The sequence below is a fragment of the Rhinolophus sinicus genome, linkage group LG12 (assembly GCF_036562045.2).
Source record: "Rhinolophus sinicus isolate RSC01 linkage group LG12, ASM3656204v1, whole genome shotgun sequence".
Taxonomy (NCBI): Eukaryota; Metazoa; Chordata; class Mammalia; order Chiroptera; family Rhinolophidae; genus Rhinolophus; species Rhinolophus sinicus.
In genome coordinates, this window is record NC_133761.1 from 40,819,641 (window position 1) to 40,842,363 (window position 22,723).

Sequence of the window (22,723 nt, forward strand, 5' to 3'; positions counted from 1 at the left end):
CAGCACCTCCGGGGCCCATGGCCAACTGGCAACAGCTGATGGCCAAGCGGTCACAGCTGATGACCATGCAGCCCCCACGCAGCACCCCTCCACGCGAGGCCCAGAGCCTCAAACTGCTCTCTGGGAGTCTGTCCCCAGTCCCCGTCTGTCTCTCTCCGCCACTCTCTTGCTCCGTCTCTGGCCTCTCTCACCTCCCCGGGTCAGGAGACGTGACGTGTAGCCACTGAAGGGACCGGAGGTCGGGCGGGACTCCGGGTGCTGACGAGGGCGAGGCCCAGACTGAAGGCTTGTGACGAAGGGTGGCTGCAGACTGGAGCTCCTGCACCCTGGTGGCGCGGGTGGCTCTCCTGGCTTTGGGCCAGTGGGTGGGGCCGGCCAGGGCCAGGGCCTGGGTTGCACGTCCCTAGGGCCGGAGGGGACTGAGAGGACCCTGCGCCCCCTCGGTGGCCCTGAGAGGTGGGGGCAGTCCAGCAGCAAGGGGCTGTGCGGTTGTGGGGCTGGGATGGGGATGAGAGGGGTTGGGGTAGGGGCCGGGGTAAAGCCGTTCGGGGCCTGGGGAGTCCCAGGATGCCCGGGCGCCCAGATATCTGTCACAGTCAGGGAAGTGACCGAGGCCCGTGGAGCCACTGGGGGGCGCGAAGGGGCCTCGCTGTGTGCCAGGAGTAGCCCGTCGCCCACACCAGCGGCGTCCGGAGGAGGCGGGGAGCGGGCGGGAGGCGCTCAGGCAGACATGCTCGCCACCCGAGCGGCCCAGCAGCATGGCGCGCGCTCAGGAGGCAGGTCGGGAGCAGGCTCTTGGAGCGCCGGGAGCCGGGTCCAGCGCCTAAGGCCATACCGCCCTGAACGCGCCAGATCTCGTCTGAACTCGGAAGCTAAGCAGGGTCGGGCCTGGTTAGTACTTGGGTGGGAGACCACCTGGGAACACCTGTAGGCTTTTGCTCGCCTCTCCTTTTGCATCGCCGCCCCGGCGTGGCTCCCTCCGAACCCCTGCCGCCCCTTGCCCCTCTGCAGCCGCCCAGCCAGCCGAAGGTCCCCCTGGCCAGAGGCCGGTCAGCCACCCGGCACTACAAGCTGGCAGCCCCGGCGGCACACCAGGCCCGTCGGCCAGTGCTCCCCCCCACACCCTCTTCTTCGTCCTCTTCGGTCCCGCAGGCCGTCATCCGGATCCCTTCGCCCAGCGGCGGTCGCCACCGCCGCCGCCGCCGCCGCCGCCGCCACCAGCGCTGCCCTGGCCCCCGCCGCCACCACCAAAGCCCCCGCCATCACCGCGTTTCCCACACCCCCCGCCAGCGCTGCCCTCCCCCCTGCCCCCGCCGACACAACGCCGCCGCCGACGCCATTGCCGACCTCGCAACCCTCCCTCGCCGCCGCCGCCGCCAGCGCTGCTCATGATCAGCCCCCGCTTCTGCGCCGCCGCCGCCGCCGCCCCCCTCACCACGCCCCCACCCTCCGCCAGCGCTGCACTCGCCCCCAGTCCGCGACCCCGCCGCCGCCAACGCCATACTCCCTCATTCAGCCTCCTCTGCTCTCCCGGCTGCCGCCGCCGCCATCACCCCTCTCCCCATCCCCGCCTCCAGCACCGCCCTCTCCCCCGCCCCCACCCCAGCCGCCGGCCTTGCCGTACTCCCTCAATCTCCCGCCTCTGCTCTCCCGGCCTCCGCGCCAGCACCGCCCTCACGCCCTCTCCCGCCACCGCCGCCGCCGCCAGCGCTCCCCGCGCCCCAGCGCCCACCGTCAAAGCCCCCATTGTCGCCGCCGCCATCGCCGCCCTGGAGCCATCCACGCGGTTGCCATTGCCTACATCGCCACCCTCCCCTGCCTCCGCCGCGGACGCCGCCGCCGCCGCCGCCGCCGCCGCCGCCGCTGCCGCGGGGTCCTCCCACAACTCCCAGGCCCAGGGCTGCCTGCTGGTGCAGGCCTCCACCAGTCTTAGGGGTGCGGTTGGGGGTAAACCTGGTGGCGGAAGGGGGGCGGGGTGTATGCCGGTCTGGGTCCTGGGGAATCCCAGGATGCCAGAGTTCCACGACTTCTGGCACCATCAGGGAAATGGCAGTGTCCCATGGAACCTCCGGTGGCGCGAAGTGGCCTCGCTGCGGGCCAGGAGTGGCCCGCCGCCCACGCCAGGGGCATTCGGAGGAGGCGGGGAGCCGGACTGGACGGGGACGCGGTGACGGCGGAGCCGGCCAGCGGGTCGATGTTCGCCACCAGAGCGGAGCATCTGCATGGCGCGCGCTCACGAGGCAGTCCGGGAGCAGGCTCTTGTAGAGCGGGAGCCAGGTCCCAGCGTCGACGGCTATACCACCCTGAACGCGCCCGATCTCCTCTGAATTCGGGAGCTAAGCAGGGAGGGGCCTGGTTAGTACTTGGATGGGAGACCGCCTGGGAATACCTGTAGGCTTTGCTTGCCTCTCCTTTGCCGCCGCCCGGCGTGGCTCCCTCCGAACCCCTGCCGCCCCTTGCCCCTCTGAAGCCGCCCAGCCAGCCGAAGGTCCCCCTGGCCAGAGGCCGGTCAGCCACCCGGCACTACAAGCTGGCAGCCCCGTCGGCCAGGGCTCCACCCCACACCCTCTTCTTAGTCCTCTTCGCTGAGGCAGGCCGTCAGCCTGCAGCAGTTATCCAAGCCTGTGTCTCCGCCGGCAGGCACCTCTACCCACACCGCAGCACGTCTCCCATCGCCCACAAGAGCCAGGAGCCCTCCCTTCCCGCCGTTCGTGGTGGCCCCAACACACAGGGCACAAAGAGCCGGGTCAAACCAGGGGACAGAGGGAGCAGCACCCAAACACACCGCACGCCCTTGGACTCCAGGAGAGACCACCACAAGGGAAGTGCAGGCACGCAGGCACACAACCCTCACAACCAGGGTGCCTGTGGGCTGCCACTCTCCTCCCTTGGGGGTCCCTGGGCAGGGGCTCGAGCCCACTGGCCCTCCGGCCTGGCCCGGGCCTTCAAGGGTGACTGCCAATACCGGGCACTGCCTCTGTAGTGGAGCCCAGCCCGGGCACGACCACACTCCGTGGAGAGGCTGCCACTTCAACACAGCCTCAGCGAGTCTGTCCCAGTCCATGTGCCCGCCTGTGCGTCCCTCCCCCCCGGCCCCCCCACGTCTCTCTGGCTCTGTGACGTGCCTGTTGGGCTCTGCCTCTCGCTCAGGAGCTCTCTCCCGCGAGCCAGCCCCCTTTTTCTCTGTCTCTGTCCATGTCTCTCTGTATGTCGGGATACATACGTGTACATATACGTGTATATTTCCATCTCGCTCCCTCTTACGCCTCCTCCCGTTCTGTCTGTCGGTCCCTGTCCTGCGGGGACTCTAGTCCCCGTCCCCGCACAAGAACGCAGGATATGGTGAGGCCAAGAAGGAACACCAACGGAGCCACGGATAGGGGGCTGATAGCACCATTTCTCACGGGCGGCTGGCTTGGAGACACGGCAGGCCGGAGCCGCCCGATCCCCAACCGGTCGGCCGTTTCTCTGCCAACCCACCGACACACCGACCGTCGACCCACCAAGCCGGCCCACTGCAATCCGCGCCGCTCTGCAATTTGCAGTCCACCACCCGCTTCCTAGCTTGGCCAACGCAGCACCTCCGGGGCCCATGGCCAACTGGCAACAGCTGATGGCCAAGCGGTCACAGCTGATGACCATGCAGCCCCCACGCAGCACCCCTCCACGCGAGGCCCAGAGCCTCAAACTGCTCTCTGGGAGTCTGTCCCCAGTCCCCGTCTGTCTCTCTCCGCCACTCTCTTGCTCCGTCTCTGGCCTCTCTCACCTCCCCGGGTCAGGAGACGTGACGTGTAGCCACTGAAGGGACCGGAGGTCGGGCGGGACTCCGGGTGCTGACGAGGGGCGAGGGCCCAGACTGAAGGCTTGTGACGAAGGGTGGCTGCAGACCGGAGCTCCTGCACCCTGGTGGCGCGGGTGGCTCTCCCTGGCTTTGGGCCAGTGGGTGGGGCCGGCCAGGGCCAGGGCCTGGGTTGCACGTCCCTAGGGCCGGAGGGGACTGAGAGGACCCTGCGCCCCCCTCGGTGGCCCTGAGAGGTGGGGGCAGTCCAGCAGCAAGGGGGGCTGTGCGGTTGTGGGGCTGGGATGGGGGATGAGAGGGGTTGGGGTAGGGGCCCGGGGTAAAAGCCGTTCGGGGCCTGGGGAGTCCCAGGATGCCCGGGCGCCCAGATATCTGTCACAGTCAGGGAAGTGACCGAGGCCCGTGGAGCCACTGGGGGGGCGCGAAGGGGCCTCGCTGTGTGCCAGGAGTAGCCCGTCGCCCACACCAGCGGCGTCCGGAGGAGGCGGGGAGCGGGCGGGAGGCGCTCAGGCAGACATGCTCGCCACCCGAGCGGCCCAGCAGCATGGCGCGCGCTCAGGAGGCAGGTCGGGAGCAGGCTCTTGGAGCGCCGGGAGCCGGGTCCAGCGCCTAAGGCCATACCGCCCTGAACGCGCCAGATCTCGCCTGAACTCGGAAGCTAAGCAGGGTCGGGCCTGGTTAGTACTTGGGTGGGAGACCACCTGGGAACACCTGTAGGCTTTTGCTCGCCTCTCCTTTTGCATCGCCGCCCCGGCGTGGCTCCCTCCGAACCCCTGCCGCCCCTTGCCCCTCTGCAGCCGCCCAGCCAGCCGAAGGTCCCCCTGGCCAGAGGCCGGTCAGCCACCCGGCACTACAAGCTGGCAGCCCCGGCGGCACACCAGGCCCGTCGGCCAGTGCTCCCCCCCACACCCTCTTCTTCGTCCTCTTCGGTCCCGCAGGCCGTCATCCGGATCCCTTGGCCCAGCGGCGGTCGCCACCGCCGCCGCCGCCGCCGCCGCCACCAGCGCTGCCCTGGCCCCCGCCGCCACCACCAAAGCCCCCGCCATCACCGCGTTTCCCACACCCCCCGCCAGCGCTGCCCTCCCTCCTGCCCCCGCCGACACAACGCCGCCGCCGACGCCATTGCCGACCTCGCAACCCTCCCTCGCCGCCGCCGCCGCCCGCGCTGCTCATGATCAGCCCCCGCCGCCGCCATCACCACGCTCCCCACCCCCTCCGCCAGCGCTGCACTCGCCCCCGTCCGCGACCCCGCCGCCGCCAACGCCATACTCCCTCATTCAGCCTCCTCTGCTCTCCCCGCTGCCGCCGCCGCCATCACCCCTCTCCCCATCCCCGCCTCCAGCACCGCCCTCTCCCCCGCCCCCACCCCAGCCGCCGGCCTTGCCGTACTCCCTCAATCTCCCGCCTCTGCTCTCCCGGCCTCCGCGCCAGCACCGCCCTCACGCCCTCTCCCGCCACCGCCGCCGCCGCCAGCGCTCCCCGCGCCCCAGCGCCCACCGTCAAAGCCCCCATTGTCGCCGCCGCCATCGCCGCCCTGGAGCCATCCACGCGGTTGCCATTGCCTACATCGCCACCCTCCCCTGCCTCCGCCGCGGACGCCGCCGCCGCCGCCGCCGCCGCGGGGTCCTCCTACAACTCCCAGGCCCAGGGCTGCCTGCTGGTGCAGGCCTCCACCAGTCTTGGGGGTGCGGTTGGGGGTAAACCTGGTGGCGGTAGGGGGGCGGGGTGTATGCCGGTCTGGGTCCTGGGGAATCCCAGGATGCCAGAGTTCCACGACTTCTGGCACCATCAGGGAAATGGCAGTGTCCCATGGAACCTCCGGTGGCGCGAAGTGGCCTCGCTGCGGGCCAGGAGTGGCCCGCCGCCCACGCCAGGGGCATTCGGAGGAGGCGGGGAGCCGGACTGGACGGGGACGCGGTGACGGCGGAGCCGGCCCGCGGGTCGATGCTCGCCACCGGAGCGGCTCATCTGCATGGCGGGCGCTCACGAGACAGGCCAGGAGCAGGCTCTTGGGGCGCGGGAGCCGGGTCCCAGCGTCTAAGGCCATACCACCATGAACGCGCCTAATCTCGGAAGCTAAGCAGGGTCGGACCCAGTTAGTACTTGGATGGGAGACCGCCTGGGAATACCTGTAGGCTTTTGCTTGCCTCTCCTTTTGCTCCGCCCCTGGCGTGGCTCCCTCCAAAACCCTGCCGCCCCTTGCCCCTCTGAAGCCGCCCAGCCAGCCGAAGGTCCCCCTGGCCAGAGGCCGGTCAGCCACCCGGCACTACAAGCTGGCAGCCCCGTCGGCCAGGGCTCCACCCCACACCCTCTTCTTAGTCCTCTTCGCTGAGGCAGGCCGTCAGCCTGCAGCAGTTATCCAAGCCTGTGTCTCCGCCGGCAGGCACCTCTACCCACACCCCCGCACGCCCCCTCCCATCGCCCACAAGAGCCAGGAGCCCTCCCTTCCCCCGGTCGTGGTGGCCCCAACACACAGGGCACAAAGAGCCGGGTCAAACCAGGGGACAGAGGGAGCAGCACCCAAACACACCGCACGCCCTTGGACTCCAGGAGAGACCACCACAAGGGGAAGTGCAGGCACGCAGGCACACAACCCTCACAACCAGGGTGCCTGTGGGCTGCCACTCTCCTCCCTTGGGGGGGGTCCCTGGGCGGGGCTCGGAGCCCACTGGCCCTCCGGCCTGGCCCGGGGCCTTCAAGGGTGACTGCCAATACCGGGGCACTGCCCCTGTAGTGGAGCCCAGCCCCGGGCACGACCACACTCCGGTGGAGAGGCTGCCACTTCAACACAGCCTCAGCGAGTCTGTCCCAGTCCATGTGCCCGCCTGTGCGTCCCTCCCCCCCGGCCCCCCCACGTCTCTCTGGCTCTGTGACGTGCCTGTTGGGCTCTGCCTCTCGCTCAGGAGCTCTCTCCCGAGCCAGCCCCTTTTCTCTGTCTCTGTCCATGTCTCTCTGTATGTCGGGATACATACGTGTACATATACGTGTATATTTCCATCTCGCTCCCTCTTACGCCTCCTCCGTTCTGTCTGTCGGTCCCTGTCCTGCGGGGACTCTAGTCCCCGTCCCCGCACAAGAACGCAGGATATGGTGAGGCCAAGAAGGAACACCAACGGAGCCACGGATAGGGGGCTGATAGCACCATTTCTCACGGGCGGCTGGCTTGGAGACACGGCAGGCCGGAGCCGCCCGATCCCCAACCGGTCGGCCGCTTCTCTGCCAACCCACCGACACACCGACCGTCGACCCACCAAGCCGGCCCACTGCAATCCGCGCCCCTCTGCAATTTGCAGTCCACCACCCGCGCTTCCTAGCTTGGCCAACGCAGCACCTCCGGGGGCCCATGGCCAACTGGCAACAGCTGATGGCCAAGCGGTCACAGCTGATGACCATGCAGCCCCCACGCAGCACCCCTCCACGCGAGGCCCAGAGCCTCAAACTGCTCTCTGGGAGTCTGTCCCCAGTCCCCGTCTGTCTCTCTCCGCCACTCTCTTGCTCCGTCTCTGGCCTCTCTCACCTCCCGGGTCAGGAGACGTGACGTGTAGCCACTGAAGGGACCGGAGGTCGGGCGGGACTCCGGGTGCTGACGAGGGCGAGGGCCCAGACTGAAGGCTTGTGACGAAGGGTGGCTGCAGACTGGAGCTCCTGCACCCTGGTGGCGCGGGTGGCTCTCCTGGCTTTGGGCCAGTGGGTGGGGCCGGCCAGGGCCAGGGCCTGGGTTGCACGTCCCTAGGGCCGGAGGGGACTGAGAGGACCCTGCGCCCCTCGGTGGCCCTGAGAGGTGGGGGCAGTCCAGCAGCAAGGGGCTGTGCGGTTGTGGGGCTGGGATGGGGATGAGAGGGGTTGGGGTAGGGGCCGGGGAAAGCCGTTCGGGGCCTGGGAGTCCCAGGATGCCCGGGCGCCCAGATATCTGTCACAGTCAGGGAAGTGACCGAGGCCCGTGGAGCCACTGGGGGCGCGAAGGGGCCTCGCTGTGTGCCAGGAGTAGCCCGTCGCCCACACCAGCGGCGTCCGGAGGAGGCGGGAGCGGGCGGGAGGCGCTCAGGCAGACATGCTCGCCACCCGAGCGGCCCAGCAGCATGGCGCGCGCTCAGGAGGCAGGTCGGGAGCAGGCTCTTGGAGCGCCGGGAGCCGGGTCCAGCGCCTAAGGCCATACCGCCCTGAACGCGCCAGATCTCGTCTGAACTCGGAAGCTAAGCAGGGTCGGGCCTGGTTAGTACTTGGGTGGGAGACCACCTGGGAACACCTGTAGGCTTTGCTCGCCTCTCCTTTTGCATCGCCGCCCGGCGTGGCTCCCTCCGAACCCCTGCCGCCCCTTGCCCCTCTGCAGCCGCCCAGCCAGCCGAAGGTCCCCCTGGCCAGAGGCCGGTCAGCCACCCGGCACTACAAGCTGGCAGCCCCGGCGGCACACCAGGCCCGTCGGCCAGTGCTCCCCCCCCCACACACTCTTCTTCGTCCTCTTCGGTCCCGCAGGCCGTCATCCGGATCCCTTGGCCCAGCGGCGGTCGCCACCGCCGCCGCCGCCGCCGCCGCCGCCACCAGCGCTGCCCTGGCCCCCCCCCCCCCCACCAAAGCCCCCGCCATCACCGCGTTCCCCACCCCCCCCGCCAGCGCTGCCCTCCCCCCTGCCCCCGCCGACACAACGCCGCTGCCGACGCCATTGCCGACCTCGCAACCCTCCCTCGCCGCCGCCGCCGCCAGCGCTGCTCATGATCAGTCCCCGCTTCTGCGCGCCGCCGCCGCCGCCGCCATCACCACGCTCCCCACCCCCTCCGCCAGCGCTGCACTCGCCCCCGTCCGCGACCCCGCCGCCGCCAACGCCATACTCCCTCATTCAGCCTCCTCTGCTCTCCCCGCTGCCGCCGCCGCCATCACCCCTCTCCCCATCCCCGCCTCCAGCACCGCCCTCTCCCCGCCCCCACCCCAGCCGCCGGCCTTGCCGTACTCCCTCAATCTCCGCCTCTGCTCTCCCGGCCTCCGCGCCAGCACCGCCCTCACGCCCTCTCCCGCCACCGCCGCCGCCGCCAGCGCTCCCGCGCCCCAGCGCCCACCGTCAAAGCCCCCATTGTCGCCGCCGCCATCGCCGCCCTGGCGCCATCCACGCGGTTGCCATCGCCTACCTCGCCACCCTCCCCTGCCTCCGCCGCCGCCCCGCGGGGTCCTCCCACAACTCCCAGGCCCAGGGTTGCCTGCTGGTGCAGGCCTCCACCAGCCTTGGGGCTGCGGTTGGGGGTAAACCTGGTGGCGGTAGGGGGGCGGGTTGTATGCCGGTCTGGGTGCGGGGAGTCCCAGGATGCCAGAGTTCCACGACTTCTGGCACCATCAGGGAAGTGGCAGTGTCCCATGGAACCTCCGGTGGCGCGAAGTGGCCTCGCTGCGGGCCAGGAGTGGCCCGCCGCCCACGCCAGGGGCATTCGGAGGAGGCGGGGAGCCGGACTGGACGGGGACGCGGTGACGGCGGAGCCGGCCAGCGGGTCGATGTTCGCCACCAGAGCGGAGCATCTGCATGGCGCGCGCTCACGAGGCAGTCCGGGAGCAGGCTCTTGGGGCGCGGGAGCCAGGTCCCAGCGTCGACGGCTATACCACCCTGAACGCGCCCGATCTCCTCTGAATTGGAGCTAAGCAGGAGGGGCCTGGTTAGTACTTGGATGGGAGACCGCCTGGGAATACCTGTAGGCTTTGCTTGCCTCTCCTTTTGCGCCGCCGCCCGGCGTGGCTCCCTCCGAACCCCTGCCGCCCCTTGCCCCTCTGAAGCCGCCCAGCCAGCCGAAGGTCCCCTGGCCAGAGGCCGGTCAGCCACCCGGCACTACAAGCTGGCAGCCCGTCGGCCAGGGCTCCACCCCACACCCTCTTCTTAGTCCTCTTCGCTGAGGCAGGCCGTCAGCCTGCAGCAGTTATCCAAGCCTGTGTCTCCGCCGGCAGGCACCTCTACCCACACCCCCGCACGCCCCCTCCCATCGCCCACAAGAGCCAGGAGCCCTCCTTTCCTGCCGGTCGCGGTGGCCCGGACACACAGGGCACAAAGAGTCGGGACAAACCAGGGGACGGAGGGAGCAGCACCCCATCACACCGCACGCCCTCAACTCCAGGAGAGACCACCACAAGGGGAAGAGCAGGCACCGAGGCACACAACCCTCACAACCAGGGTGCCTGGGGTCTGCCGCTCGCCTCCCGCGGGTGGGTTCCTGGGCGGGGCTCGGAGCCCACTGGCCCTCCGGCCTGGCCCGGGCCTTCAAGGGTGACTGCCACCCGGCACTGCCTCTGTAGTGGAGCCCAGCCCCGGGCACGACCACACTCCGGTGGAGAGGCTGCCACTTCAACACAGCCTCAGCGAGTCTGTCCCAGTCCATGTGCCCGCCTGTGCGTCCCTCCCCCCCCGCCCCCCCCCCTCTCTCTGGCTCTGTGGCGTGCCTGTTGGGCTCTGCCTCTCGCTCCGGGGCTCTCTCCCCCGGGCCAGCCCCCTTTTTCTCTGTCTCTGTCCATGTCTCTCTGTATGTCGGGATACATACGTGTACATATACGTGTATATTTCCATCTCGCTCCCTCTTACGCCTCCTCCCGTTCTGTCTGTCGGTCCCTGTCCTGCGGGGACTCTAGTCCCCGTCCCCGCACAAGAACGCAGGATATGGTGAGGCCAAGAAGGAACACCAACGGAGCCACGGATAGGGGGCTGATAGCACCATTTCTCACGGGCGGCTGGCTTGGAGACACGGCAGGCCGGAGCCGCCCGATCCCCAACCGGTCGGCCGCTTCTCTGCCAACCCACCGACACACCGACCGTCGACCCACCAAGCCGGCCCACTGCAATCCGCGCCCCTCTGCAATTTGCAGTCCACCACCCGCGCTTCCTAGCTTGGCCAACGCAGCACCTCCGGGGGCCCATGGCCAACTGGCAACAGCTGATGGCCAAGCGGTCACAGCTGATGACCATGCAGCCCCCACGCAGCACCCCTCCACGCGAGGCCCAGAGCCTCAAACTGCTCTCTGGGAGTCTGTCCCCAGTCCCCGTCTGTCTCTCTCCGCCACTCTCTTGCTCCGTCTCTGGCCTCTCTCACCTCCCCGGGTCAGGAGACGTGACGTGTAGCCACTGAAGGGACCGGAGGTCGGGCGGGACTCCGGGTGCTGACGAGGGCGAGGCCCAGACTGAAGGCTTGTGACGAAGGGTGGCTGCAGACCGGAGCTCCTGCACCCTGGTGGCGCGGGTGGCTCTCCTGGCTTTGGGCCAGTGGGTGGGGCCGGCCAGGGCCAGGGCCTGGGTTGCACGTCCCTAGGGCCGGAGGGACTGAGAGGACCCTGCGCCCCTCGGTGGCCCTGAGAGGTGGGGGCAGTCCAGCAGCAAGGGGGCTGTGCGGTTGTGGGGCTGGGATGGGGATGAGAGGGGTTGGGGTAGGGGCCGGGAAAGCCGTTCGGGGCCTGGGAGTCCCAGGATGCCCGGGCGCCCAGATATCTGTCACAGTCAGGGAAGTGACCGAGGCCCGTGGAGCCACTGGGGGCGCGAAGGGGCCTCGCTGTGTGCCAGGAGTAGCCCGTCGCCCACACCAGCGGCGTCCGGAGGAGGCGGGAGCGGGCGGGAGGCGCTCAGGCAGACATGCTCGCCACCCGAGCGGCCCAGCAGCATGGCGCGCGCTCAGGAGGCAGGTCGGGAGCAGGCTCTTGGAGCGCCGGGAGCCGGGTCCAGCGCCTAAGGCCATACCGCCCTGAACGCGCCAGATCTCGTCTGAACTCGGAAGCTAAGCAGGGTCGGGCCTGGTTAGTACTTGGATGGGAGACCGCCTGGGAACTCCTGAAGGCCTTTGCTCGCCTCTCCTTTTGCATCGCCGCCCCGTCGTGGCTCCCTCCGAACCCCTGCCGCCCCTTGCCCCTCTGCAGCCGCCCAGCCAGCCGAAGGTCCCCCTGGCCAGAGGCCGGTCAGCCACCCGGCACTACAAGCTGGCAGCCCCGGCGGCACACCAGGCCCGTCGGCCAGTGCTCCCCCACACCCTCTTCTTCGTCCTCTTCGGTCCCGCAGGCCGTCATCCGGATCCTTGGCCCAGCGGCGGTCGCCACCGCCGCCGCCGCCGCCGCCGCCACCAGCGCTGCCCTGGCCCCCGCCGCCACCACCAAAGCCCCCGCCATCACCGCGTTTCCCACACCCCTCGCCAGCGCTGCCCTCCCCCCTGCCCCCCCCCACACAACGCCGCCGCCGACGCCATTGCCGACCTCGCAAACCTCCCTCGCCGCCGCCGCCGCCAGCGCTGCTCATGATCAGCCCCCGCCGCCATCACCACGCTCCCCACCCCCTCCGCCAGCGCTGCACTCGCCCCCGTCCGCGACCCCGCCGCCGCCAACGCCATACTCCCTCATTCAGCCTCCTCTGCTCTCCCCGCTGCCGCCGCCGCCATCACCCCTCTCCCCATCCCCGCCTCCAGCACCGCCCTCTCCCCCCCCCCCACCCCCGCCGCCGGCCTTGCCGTACTCCCTCAATCTCCCCCCTCTGCTCTCCCCGCCTCCGCGCCAGCACCGCCCTCACGCCCTCTCCCGCCGCCGCCGCCGCCAGCGCTCCCGCGCCCCAGCGCCCACCGTCAAAGCCCCCATTGTCGCCGCCGCCATCGCCGCCCTGGCGCCATCCACGCGGTTGCCATCGCCTACCTCGCCACCCTCCCCTGCCTCCGCCGCCGCCGCCGCGGGGTCCTCCCACAACTCCCAGGCCCAGGGTTGCCTGCTGGTGCAGGCCTCCACCAGCCTTGGGGCTGCGGTTGGGGGTAAACCTGGTGGCGGTAGGGGGGCGGGGTGTATGCCGGTCTGGGTCCTGGGGAATCCCAGGATGCCAGAGTTCCACGACTTCTGGCACCATCAGGGAAATGGCAGTGTCCCATGGAACCTCCGGTGGCGCGAAGTGGCCTCGCTGCGGGCCAGGAGTGGCCCGCCGCCCACGCCAGGGGCATTCGGAGGAGGCGGGGAGCCGGACTGGACGGGGACGCGGTGACGGCGGAGCCGGCCAGCGGGTCGATGTTCGCCACCAGAGCGGAGCATCTGCATGGCGCGCGCTCACGAGGCAGTCCGGGAGCAGGCTCTTGGGGCGCGGGGAGCCAGGTCCCAGCGTCGACGGCTATACCACCCTGAACGCGCCGGATCTCCTCTGAATTCGGGAGCTAAGCAGGGAGGGGCCTGGTTAGTACTTGGATGGGAGACCGCCTGGGAATACCTGTAGGCTTTGCTTGCCTCTCCTTTTGCGCCGCCCCGGCGTGGCTCCCTCCGAACCCCTGCCGCCCCTTGCCCCTCTGAAGCCGCCCAGCCAGCCGAAGGTCCCCCTGGCCAGAGGCCGGTCAGCCACCCGGCACTACAAGCTGGCAGCCCCGTCGGCCAGGGCTCCACCCCACACCCTCTTCTTAGTCCTCTTCGCTGAGGCAGGCCGTCAGCCTGCAGCAGTTATCCAAGCCTGTGTCTCCGCCGGCAGGCACCTCTACCCACACCCCCGCACGCCCCCTCCCATCGCCCACAAGAGCCAGGAGCCCTCCCTTCCCGCCGTTCGTGGTGGCCCCAACACACAGGGCACAAAGAGCCGGGTCAAACCAGGGGACAGAGGGAGCAGCACCCAAACACACCGCACGCCCTTGGACTCCAGGAGAGACCACCACAAGGGGAAGTGCAGGCACGCAGGCACACAACCCTCACAACCAGGGTGCCTGTGGGCTGCCACTCTCCTCCCTTGGGGGTCCCTGGGCAGGGCTCGAGCCCACTGGCCCTCCGGCCTGGCCCGGGCCTTCAAGGGTGACTGCCAATCCCGGGCACTGCCTCTGTAGTGGAGCCCAGCCCCGGGCACGACCACACTCCGGTGGAGAGGCTGCCACTTCAACACAGCCTCAGCGAGTCTGTCCCAGTCCATGTGCCCGCCTGTGCGTCCCTCCCCCCCGGCCCCCCCACGTCTCTCTGGCTCTGTGACGTGCCTGTTGGGCTCTGCCTCTCGCTCAGGAGCTCTCTCCCGCGAGCCAGCCCCCTTTTTCTCTGTCTCTGTCCATGTCTCTCTGTATGTCGGGATACATACGTGTACATATACGTGAATATTTCCATCTCGCTCCCTCTTACGCCTCCTCCCGTTCTGTCTGTCGGTCCCTGTCCTGCGGGGACTCTAGTCCCCGTCCCCGCACAAGAACGCAGGATATGGTGAGGCCAAGAAGGAACACCAACGGAGCCACGGATAGGGGGCTGATAGCACCATTTCTCACGGGCGGCTGGCTTGGAGACACGGCAGGCCGGAGCCGCCCGATCCCCAACCGGTCGGCCGCTTCTCTGCCAACCCACCGACACACCGACCGTCGACCCACCAAGCCGGCCCACTGCAATCCGCGCCCCTCTGCAATTTGCAGTCCACCACCCGCGCTTCCTAGCTTGGCCAACGCAGCACCTCCGGGGGCCCATGGCCAACTGGCAACAGCTGATGGCCAAGCGGTCACAGCTGATGACCATGCAGCCCCACGCAGCACCCCTCCACGCGAGGCCCAGAGCCTCAAACTGCTCTCTGGGAGTCTGTCCCCAGTCCCGTCTGTCTCTCTCCGCCACTCTCTTGCTCCGTCTCTGGCCTCTCTCACCTCCCGGGTCAGGAGACGTGACGTGTAGCCACTGAAGGGACCGGAGGTCGGGCGGGACTCCGGGTGCTGACGAGGGCGAGGCCCAGACTGAAGGCTTGTGACGAAGGGTGGCTGCAGACCGGAGCTCCTGCACCCTGGTGGCGCGGGTGGCTCTCCTGGCTTTGGGCCAGTGGGTGGGGCCGGCCAGGGCCAGGGCCTGGGTTGCACGTCCCTAGGGCCGGAGGGACTGAGAGGACCCTGCGCCCCCTCGGTGGCCCTGAGAGGTGGGGGCAGTCCAGCAGCAAGGGGGCTGTGCGGTTGTGGGGCTGGGATGGGGATGAGAGGGGTTGGGGTAGGGGCCGGAAAGCCGTTCGGGGCCTGGGAGTCCCAGGATGCCCGGGCGCCCAGATATCTGTCACAGTCAGGGAAGTGACCGAGGCCCGTGGAGCCACTGGGGGGGCGCGAAGGGGCCTCGCTGTGTGCCAGGAGTAGCCCGTCGCCCACACCAGCGGCGTCCGGAGGAGGCGGGGGGCGGGCGGGAGGCGCTCAGGCAGACATGCTCGCCACCCGAGCGGCCCAGCAGCATGGCGCGCGCTCAGGAGGCAGGTCGGGAGCAGGCTCTTGGAGCGCCGGGAGCCGGGTCCAGCGCCTAAGGCCATACCGCCCTGAACGCGCCAGATCTCGTCTGAACTCGGAAGCTAAGCAGGGTCGGGCCTGGTTAGTACTTGGGTGGGAGACCACCTGGGAACACCTGTAGGCTTTTGCTCGCCTCTCCTTTTGCATCGCCGCCCCGGCGTGGCTCCCTCCGAACCCCTGCCGCCCCTTGCCCCTCTGCAGCCGCCCAGCCAGCCGAAGGTCCCCCTGGCCAGAGGCCGGTCAGCCACCCGGCACTACAAGCTGGCAGCCCCGGCGGCACACCAGGCCCGTCGGCCAGTGCTCCCCCCCACACCCTCTTCTTCGTCCTCTTCGGTCCCGCAGGCCGTCATCCGGATCCCTTCGCCCAGCGGCGGTCGCCACCGCCGCCGCCGCCGCCGCCGCCACCAGCGCTGCCCTGGCCCCCGCCGCCACCACCAAAGCCCCCGCCATCACCGCGTTTCCCACACCCCCCCCCAGCGCTGCCCTCTCCCCTGCCCCCGCCGACACAACGCCGCCGCCGACGCCATTGCCGACCTCGCAACCCTCCCTCGCCGCCGCCGCCAGCGCTGCTCACGATCAGCCCCCGCTTCTGCGCCGCCGCCGCCGCCGCCGCCGCCATCACCACGCTCCCCACCCCCTCCGCCAGCGCTGCACTCGCCCCCGTCCGCGACCCCGCCGCCGCCAACGCCATACTCCCTCATTCAGCCTCCTCTGCTCTCCCCGCTGCCGCCGCCGCCATCACCCCTCTCCCCATCCCCGCCTCCAGCACCGCCCTCTCCCCCCCCCCCCCCCCCCCCGCCGGCCTTGCCGTCCTCCCTCAATCTCCCGCCTCTGCTCTCCCGGCCTCCGCGCCAGCACCGCCCTCACGCCCTCTCCCGCCACCGCCGCCGCCGCCAGCGCTCCCCGCGCCCCAGCGCCCACCGTCAAAGCCCCCATTGTCGCCGCCGCCATCGCCGCCCTGGAGCCATCCACGCGGTTGCCATTGCCTACATCGCCACCCTCCCCTGCCTCCGCCGCGGACGCCGCCGCCGCCGCCGCTGCCGCGGGGTCCTCCCACAACTCCCAGGCCCAGGGCTGCCTGCTGGTGCAGGCCTCCACCAGTCTTAGGGGTGCGGTTGGGGGTAAACCTGGTGGCGGAAGGGGGGCGGGGTGTATGCCGGTCTGGGTCCTGGGGAATCCCAGGATGCCAGAGTTCCACGACTTCTGGCACCATCAGGGAAATGGCAGTGTCCCATGGAACCTCCGGTGGCGCGAAGTGGCCTCGCTGCGGGCCAGGAGTGGCCCGCCGCCCACGCCAGGGGCATTCGGAGGAGGCGGGGAGCCGGACTGGACGGGGACGCGGTGACGGCGGAGCCGGCCAGCGGGTCGATGTTCGCCACCAGAGCGGAGCATCTGCATGGCGCGCGCTCACGAGGCAGTCCGGGAGCAGGCTCTTGGGGCGCGGGGAGCCAGGTCCCAGCGTCGACGGCTATACCACCCTGAACGCGCCCGATCTCCTCTGAATTCGGGAGCTAAGCAGGGAGGGGCCTGGTTAGTACTTGGATGGGAGACCGCCTGGGAATACCTGTAGGCTTTTGCTTGCCTCTCCTTTTGCGCGGCCGTCCCGGCGTGGCTCCCTCCGAACCCCTGCCGCCCCTTGCCCCTCTGAAGCCGCCCAGCCAGCCGAAGGTCCCCCTGGCCAGAGGCCGGTCAGCCACCCGGCACTACAAGCTGGCAGCCCCGTCGGCCAGGGCTCCACCCCACACCCTCTTCTTAGTCCTCTTCGCTGAGGCAGGCCGTCAGCCTGCAGCAGTTATCCAAGCCTGTGTCTCCGCCGGCAGGCACCTCTACCCACACCCCCGCACGCCCCCTCCCATCGCCCACAAGAGCCAGGAGCCCTCCCTTCCCGCCGTTCGTGGTGGCCCCAACACACAGGGCACAAAGAGCCGGGTCAAACCAGGGGACAGAGGGAGCAGCACCCAAACACACCGCACGCCCTTGGACTCCAGGAGAGACCACCACAAGGGGAAGTGCAGGCACGCAGGCACACAACCCTCACAACCAGGGTGCCTGTGGGCTGCCACTCTCCTCCCTTGGGGGTCCCTGGGCAGGGCTCGAGCCCACTGGCCCTCCGGCCTGGCCCGGGCCTTCAAGGGTGACTGCCAATACCGGGCACTGCCTCTGTAGTGGAGCCCAGCCCGGGCACGACCACACTCCGGTGGAGAGGCTGCCACTTCAACACAGCCTCAGCGAGTCTGTCCCAGTCCATGTGCCCGCCTGTGCGTCCCTCCCCCCCGGCCCCCCCACGTCTCTCTGGCTCTGTGACGTGCCTGTTGGGCTCTGCCTCTCGCTCAGGAGGTGCCTCCCCCGAGGCCGGCCCCTTTTTCTCTGTCTCTGTCCATGTCTCTCTGTATGTCGGGATACATACGTGTACATATACGTGTATATTTCCATCTCGCTCCCTCTTACGCCTCCTCCCGTTCTGTCTGTCGGTCCCTGTCCTGCGGGGACTCTAGTCCCCGTGCCCGCACAAGAATGCAGGATATGGTGAGGCCAAGAAGGAACACCAACGGAGCCACAGATAGGGGGCTCATAGCACCATTTCTCACGGGCGGCTGGCTTGGAGACACGGCAGGCCGGAGCCGCCCGATCCCCAACCGGTCGGCCGCTTCTCTGCCAACCCACCGACACACCGACCGTCGACCCACCAAGCCGGCCCACTGCAATCCGCGCCCCTCTGCAATTTGCAGTCCACCACCCGCGCTTCCTAGCTTGGCCAACGCAGCACCTCCGGGGGCCCATGGCCAACTGGCAACAGCTGATGGCCAAGCGGTCACAGCTGATGACCATGCAGCCCCCACGCAGCACCCCTCCACGCGAGGCCCAGAGCCTCAAACTGCTCTCTGGGAGTCTGTCCCCAGAGCCCGTCTGTCTCTCTCCGCCACTCTCTTGCTCCGTCTCTGGCCTCTCTCACCTCCCGGGCCAGGAGACGTGACGTGTAGCCACTGAAGGGACCGGAGGTCGGGCGGGACTCGGGTGCTGACGAGGGCGAGGCCCAGACTGAAGGCTTGTGACGAAGGGTGGCTGCAGACCGGAGCTCCTGCACCCTGGTGGCGCGGGTGGCTCTCCTGGCTTTGGGCCAGTGGGTGGGGCCGGCCAGGGCCAGGGCCTGGGTTGCACGTCCCTAGGGCCGGAGGGACTGAGAGGACCCTGCGCCCCTCGGTGGCCCTGAGAGGTGGGGGCAGTCCAGCAGCAAGGGGGCTGTGCGGTTGTGGGGCTGGGATGGGGATGAGAGGGGTTGGGGTAGGGGCCGGAAAGCCGTTCGGGGCCTGGGAGTCCCAGGATGCCCGGGCGCCCAGATATCTGTCACAGTCAGGGAAGTGACCGAGGCCCGTGGAGCCACTGGGTGCGCGCGAAGGGGCCTCGCTGTGTGCCAGGAGTAGCCAGTCGCCCACACCAGCGGCGTCCGGAGGGGGGCGGGAGCGGGCGGGAGGCGCTCAGGCAGACATGCTCGCCACCCGAGCGGCCCAGCAGCATGGCGCGCGCTCAGGAGGCAGGTCGGGAGCAGGCTCTTGGAGCGCCGGGAGCCGGGTCCAGCGCCTAAGGCCATACCGCCCTGAACGCGCCAGATCTCGTCTGAACTCGGAAGCTAAGCAGGGTCGGGCCTGGTTAGTACTTGGGTGGGAGACCACCTGGGAACACCTGTAGGCTTTGCTCGCCTCTCCTTTTGCATCGCCGCCCGGCGTGGCTCCCTCCGAACCCCTGCCGCCCCTTGCCCCTCTGCAGCCGCCCAGCCAGCCGAAGGTCCCCCTGGCCAGAGGCCGGTCAGCCACCCGGCACTACAAGCTGGCAGCCCCGGCGGCACACCAGGCCCGTCGGCCAGTGCTCCCCCCCACACCCTCTTCTTCGTCCTCTTCGGTCCCGCAGGCCGTCATCCGGATCCCTTGGCCCAGCGGCGGGCGCCACCGCCGCCGCCGCCGCCGCCGCCACCAGCGCTGCCCTGGCCCCCGCCGCCACCACCAAAGCCCCCGCCATCACCGCGTTTCCCACACCCCCCGCCAGCGCTGCCCTCCCCCCTGCCCCCGCCGACACAACGCCGCCGCCGACGCCATTGCCGACCTCGCAACCCTCCCTCGCCGCCGCCGCCGCCAGCGCTGCTCATGATCAGCCCCGCTTCTGCGCCGCCGCCGCCGCCGCCGCCGCCATCACCACGCTCCCCACCCCCTCCGCCAGCGCTGCACTCGCCCCAGTCCGCGACCCCGCCGCCGCCAACGCCATACTCCCTCATTCAGCCTCCTCTGCTCTCCCCGCTGCCGCCGCCGCCATCACCCCTCTCCCCATCCCCGCCTCCAGCACCGCCCTCTCCCCGCCCCCACCCCAGCCGCCGGCCTTGCCGTACTCCCTCAATCTCCCGCCTCTGCTCTCCCGGCCTCCGCGCCAGCACCGCCCTCACGCCCTCTCCCGCCACCGCCGCCGCCGCCAGCGCTCCCGCGCCCCAGCGCCCACCGTCAAAGCCCCCATTGTCGCCGCCGCCATCGCCGCCCTGGAGCCATCCACGCGGTTGCCATTGCCTACATCGCCACCCTCCCTGCCTCCGCCGCCGCCGCCGCCGCCGCCGCCGCCGCCGCCGGCTCCTCCCACAACTCCCAAGCACAGGGCTGCCTGCAAGCGCAGGCCTCCACCAGCGTTGGGGATGCGGTTGGGGGTAAACCTGGTGGCGGTAGGGGGGCGGGGTGTATGCCGGTCTGGGTGCGGGGAGTCCCAGGATGCCAGAGTTCCACGACTTCTGGCACCATCAGGGAAGTGGCAGTGTCCCATGGAACCTCCGGTGGCGCGAAGTGGCCTCGCTGCGGGCCAGGAGTGGCCCGCCGCCCACGCCAGGGGCATTCGGAGGAGGCGGGAGCCGGACTGGACGGGGACGCGGTGACGGCGGAGCCGGCCAGCGGGTCGATGTTCGCCACCAGAGCGGAGCATCTGCATGGCGCGCGCTCACGAGGCAGTCCGGGAGCAGGCTCTTGGGGCGCGGGGAGCCAGGTCCCAGCGTCGACGGCTATACCACCCTGAACGCGCCCGATCTCCTCTGAATTGGAGCTAAGCAGGAGGGGCCTGGTTAGTACTTGGATGGGAGACCGCCTGGGAATACCTGTAGGCTTTGCTTGCCTCTCCTTTTGCGCCGCCGCCCGGCGTGGCTCCCTCCGAACCCCTGCCGCCCCTTGCCCCTCTGAAGCCGCCCAGCCAGCCGAAGGTCCCCCTGGCCAGAGGCCGGTCAGCCACCCGGCACTACAAGCTGGCAGCCCCGTCGGCCAGGGCTCCACCCCACACCCTCTTCTTAGTCCTCTTCGCTGAGGCAGGCCGTCAGCCTGCAGCAGTTATCCAAGCCTGTGTCTCCGCCGGCAGGCACCTCTACCCACACCCCCGCACGCCCCCTCCCATCGCCCACAAGAGCCAGGAGCCCTCCCTTCCCGCCGTTCGTGGTGGCCCCAACACACAGGGCACAAAGAGCCGGGTCAAACCAGGGGACAGAGGGAGCAGCACCCAAACACACCGCACGCCCTTGGACTCCAGGAGAGACCACCACAAGGGGAAGTGCAGGCACGCAGGCACACAACCCTCACAACCAGGGTGCCTGTGGGCTGCCACTCTCCTCCCTTGGGGGTCCCTGGGCAGGGCTCGAGCCCACTGGCCCTCCGGCCTGGCCCGGGGCCTTCAAGGGTGACTGCCAACCGGGCACTGCCTCTGTAGTGGAGCCCAGCCCCGGGCACGACCACACTCCGGTGGAGAGGCTGCCACTTCAACACAGCCTCAGCGAGTCTGTCCCAGTCCATGTGCCCGCCTGTGCGTCCCTCCCCCCCGGCCCCCCCACGTCTCTCTGGCTCTGTGACGTGCCTGTTGGGCTCTGCCTCTCGCTCAGGAGCTCTCTCCCGCGAGCCAGCCCCCTTTTTCTCTGTCTCTGTCCATGTCTCTCTGTATGTCGGGATACATACCGGTACATATACGTGTATATTTCCATCTCGCTCCCTCTTACGCCTCCTCCCGTTCTGTCTGTCGGTCCCTGTCCTGCGGGGACTCTAGTCCCCGTCCCCGCACAAGAACGCAGGATATGGTGAGGCCAAGAAGGAACACCAACGGAGCCACGGATAGGGGGCTGATAGCACCATTTCTCACGGGCGGCTGGCTTGGAGACACGGCAGGCCGGAGCCGCCCGATCCCCAACCGGTCGGCCGCTTGTCTGCCAACCCACCGACACACCGACCGTCGACCCACCAAGCCGGCCCACTGCAATCCGCGCCCCTCTGCAATTTGCAGTCCACCACCCGCGCTTCCTAGCTTGGCCAACGCAGCACCTCCGGGGGCCCATGGCCAACTGGCAACAGGTGATGGCCAAGCGGTCACAGCTGATGACCATGCAGCCCCCACGCAGCACCCCTCCACGCGAGGCCCAGAGCCTCAAACTGCTCTCTGGGAGTCTGTCCCCAGTCCCCGTCTGTCTCTCTCCGCCACTCTCTTGCTCCGTCTCTGGCCTCTCTCACCTCCCCGGGTCAGGAGACGTGACGTGTAGCCACTGAAGGGACCGGAGGTCGGGCGGGACTCCGGGTGCTGACGAGGGGCGAGGGCCCAGACTGAAGGCTTGTGACGAAGGGTGGCTGCAGACCGGAGCTCCTGCACCCTGGTGGCGCGGGTGGCTCTCCTGGCTTTGGGCCAGTGGGTGGGGCCGGCCAGGGCCAGGGCCTGGGTTGCACGTCCCTAGGGCCGGAGGGACTGAGAGGACCCTGCGCCCCCTCGGTGGCCCTGAGAGGTGGGGGCAGTCCAGCAGCAAGGGGGCTGTGCGGTTGTGGGGCTGGGATGGGGATGAGAGGGGTTGGGGTAGGGGCCGGGAAAGCCGTTCGGGGCCTGGGAGTCCCAGGATGCCCGGGCGCCCAGATATCTGTCACAGTCAGGGAAGTGACCGAGGCCCGTGGAGCCACTGGGGGCGCGAAGGGGCCTCGCTGTGTGCCAGGAGTAGCCCGTCGCCCACACCAGCGGCGTCCGGAGGAGGCGGGAGCGGGCGGGAGGCGCTCAGGCAGACATGCTCGCCACCCGAGCGGCCCAGCAGCATGGCGCGCGCTCAGGAGGCAGGTCGGGAGCAGGCTCTTGGAGCGCCGGGAGCCGGGTCCAGCGCCTAAGGCCATACCGCCCTGAACGCGCCAGATCTCGTCTGAACTCGGAAGCTAAGCAGGGTCGGGCCTGGTTAGTACTTGGGTGGGAGACCACCTGGGAACACCTGTAGGCTTTTGCTCGCCTCTCCTTTTGCATCGCCGCCCCGGCGTGGCTCCCTCCGCACCCCTGCCGCCCCCTGCCCCCCTGCAGCCGCCCAGCCAGCCGAAGGTCCCCCCTGGCCAGAGGCCGGTCAGCCACCCGGCACTACAAGCTGGCAGCCCCGGCGGCACACCAGGCCCGTCGGCCAGTGCTCCCCCCCACACCCTCTTCTTCGTCCTCTTCGGTCCCGCAGGCCGTCATCCGGATCCCTTCGCCCAGCGGCGGTCGCCACCGCCGCCGCCGCCGCCGCCACCAGCGCTGCCCTGGCCCCCGCCGCCACCACCAAAGCCCCGCCATCACCGCGTTTCCCACACCCCCGCCAGCGCTGCCCTCCCCCTGCCCCCGCCGACACAACGCCGCCGCCGACGCCATTGCCGACCTCGCAACCCTCCCTCGCCGCCGCCGCCGCCAGCGCTGCTCATGATCAGCCCCCGCTTCTGCGCCGCCGCCGCCGCCGCCGCCATCA

General features: G+C 69.9%; 10 pseudogenes; all 10 read left to right on the forward strand.

Annotated features, from left to right (window-relative positions):
- Positions 1-821: 821 nt before the first annotated feature.
- On the forward strand, positions 822-941 carry LOC141568003 (5S ribosomal RNA; annotated as a pseudogene).
- A 1,344-nt stretch (positions 942-2,285) lies between these two features.
- On the forward strand, positions 2,286-2,404 carry LOC141567982 (5S ribosomal RNA; annotated as a pseudogene).
- Positions 2,405-4,406: 2,002 nt separating this feature from the next.
- Positions 4,407-4,526, forward strand: LOC141567974 (5S ribosomal RNA; annotated as a pseudogene).
- A 3,415-nt stretch (positions 4,527-7,941) lies between these two features.
- LOC141567970 (5S ribosomal RNA) lies at positions 7,942-8,061 on the forward strand (annotated as a pseudogene).
- A 3,417-nt stretch (positions 8,062-11,478) lies between these two features.
- Positions 11,479-11,598, forward strand: LOC141567988 (5S ribosomal RNA; annotated as a pseudogene).
- A 1,281-nt stretch (positions 11,599-12,879) lies between these two features.
- On the forward strand, positions 12,880-12,998 carry LOC141567985 (5S ribosomal RNA; annotated as a pseudogene).
- Positions 12,999-14,993: 1,995 nt separating this feature from the next.
- On the forward strand, positions 14,994-15,113 carry LOC141567962 (5S ribosomal RNA; annotated as a pseudogene).
- Positions 15,114-16,442: 1,329 nt separating this feature from the next.
- On the forward strand, positions 16,443-16,562 carry LOC141567978 (5S ribosomal RNA; annotated as a pseudogene).
- A 1,997-nt stretch (positions 16,563-18,559) lies between these two features.
- On the forward strand, positions 18,560-18,679 carry LOC141567971 (5S ribosomal RNA; annotated as a pseudogene).
- A 3,439-nt stretch (positions 18,680-22,118) lies between these two features.
- On the forward strand, positions 22,119-22,238 carry LOC141567968 (5S ribosomal RNA; annotated as a pseudogene).
- The last annotated feature ends 485 nt before the right edge of the window (positions 22,239-22,723 follow it).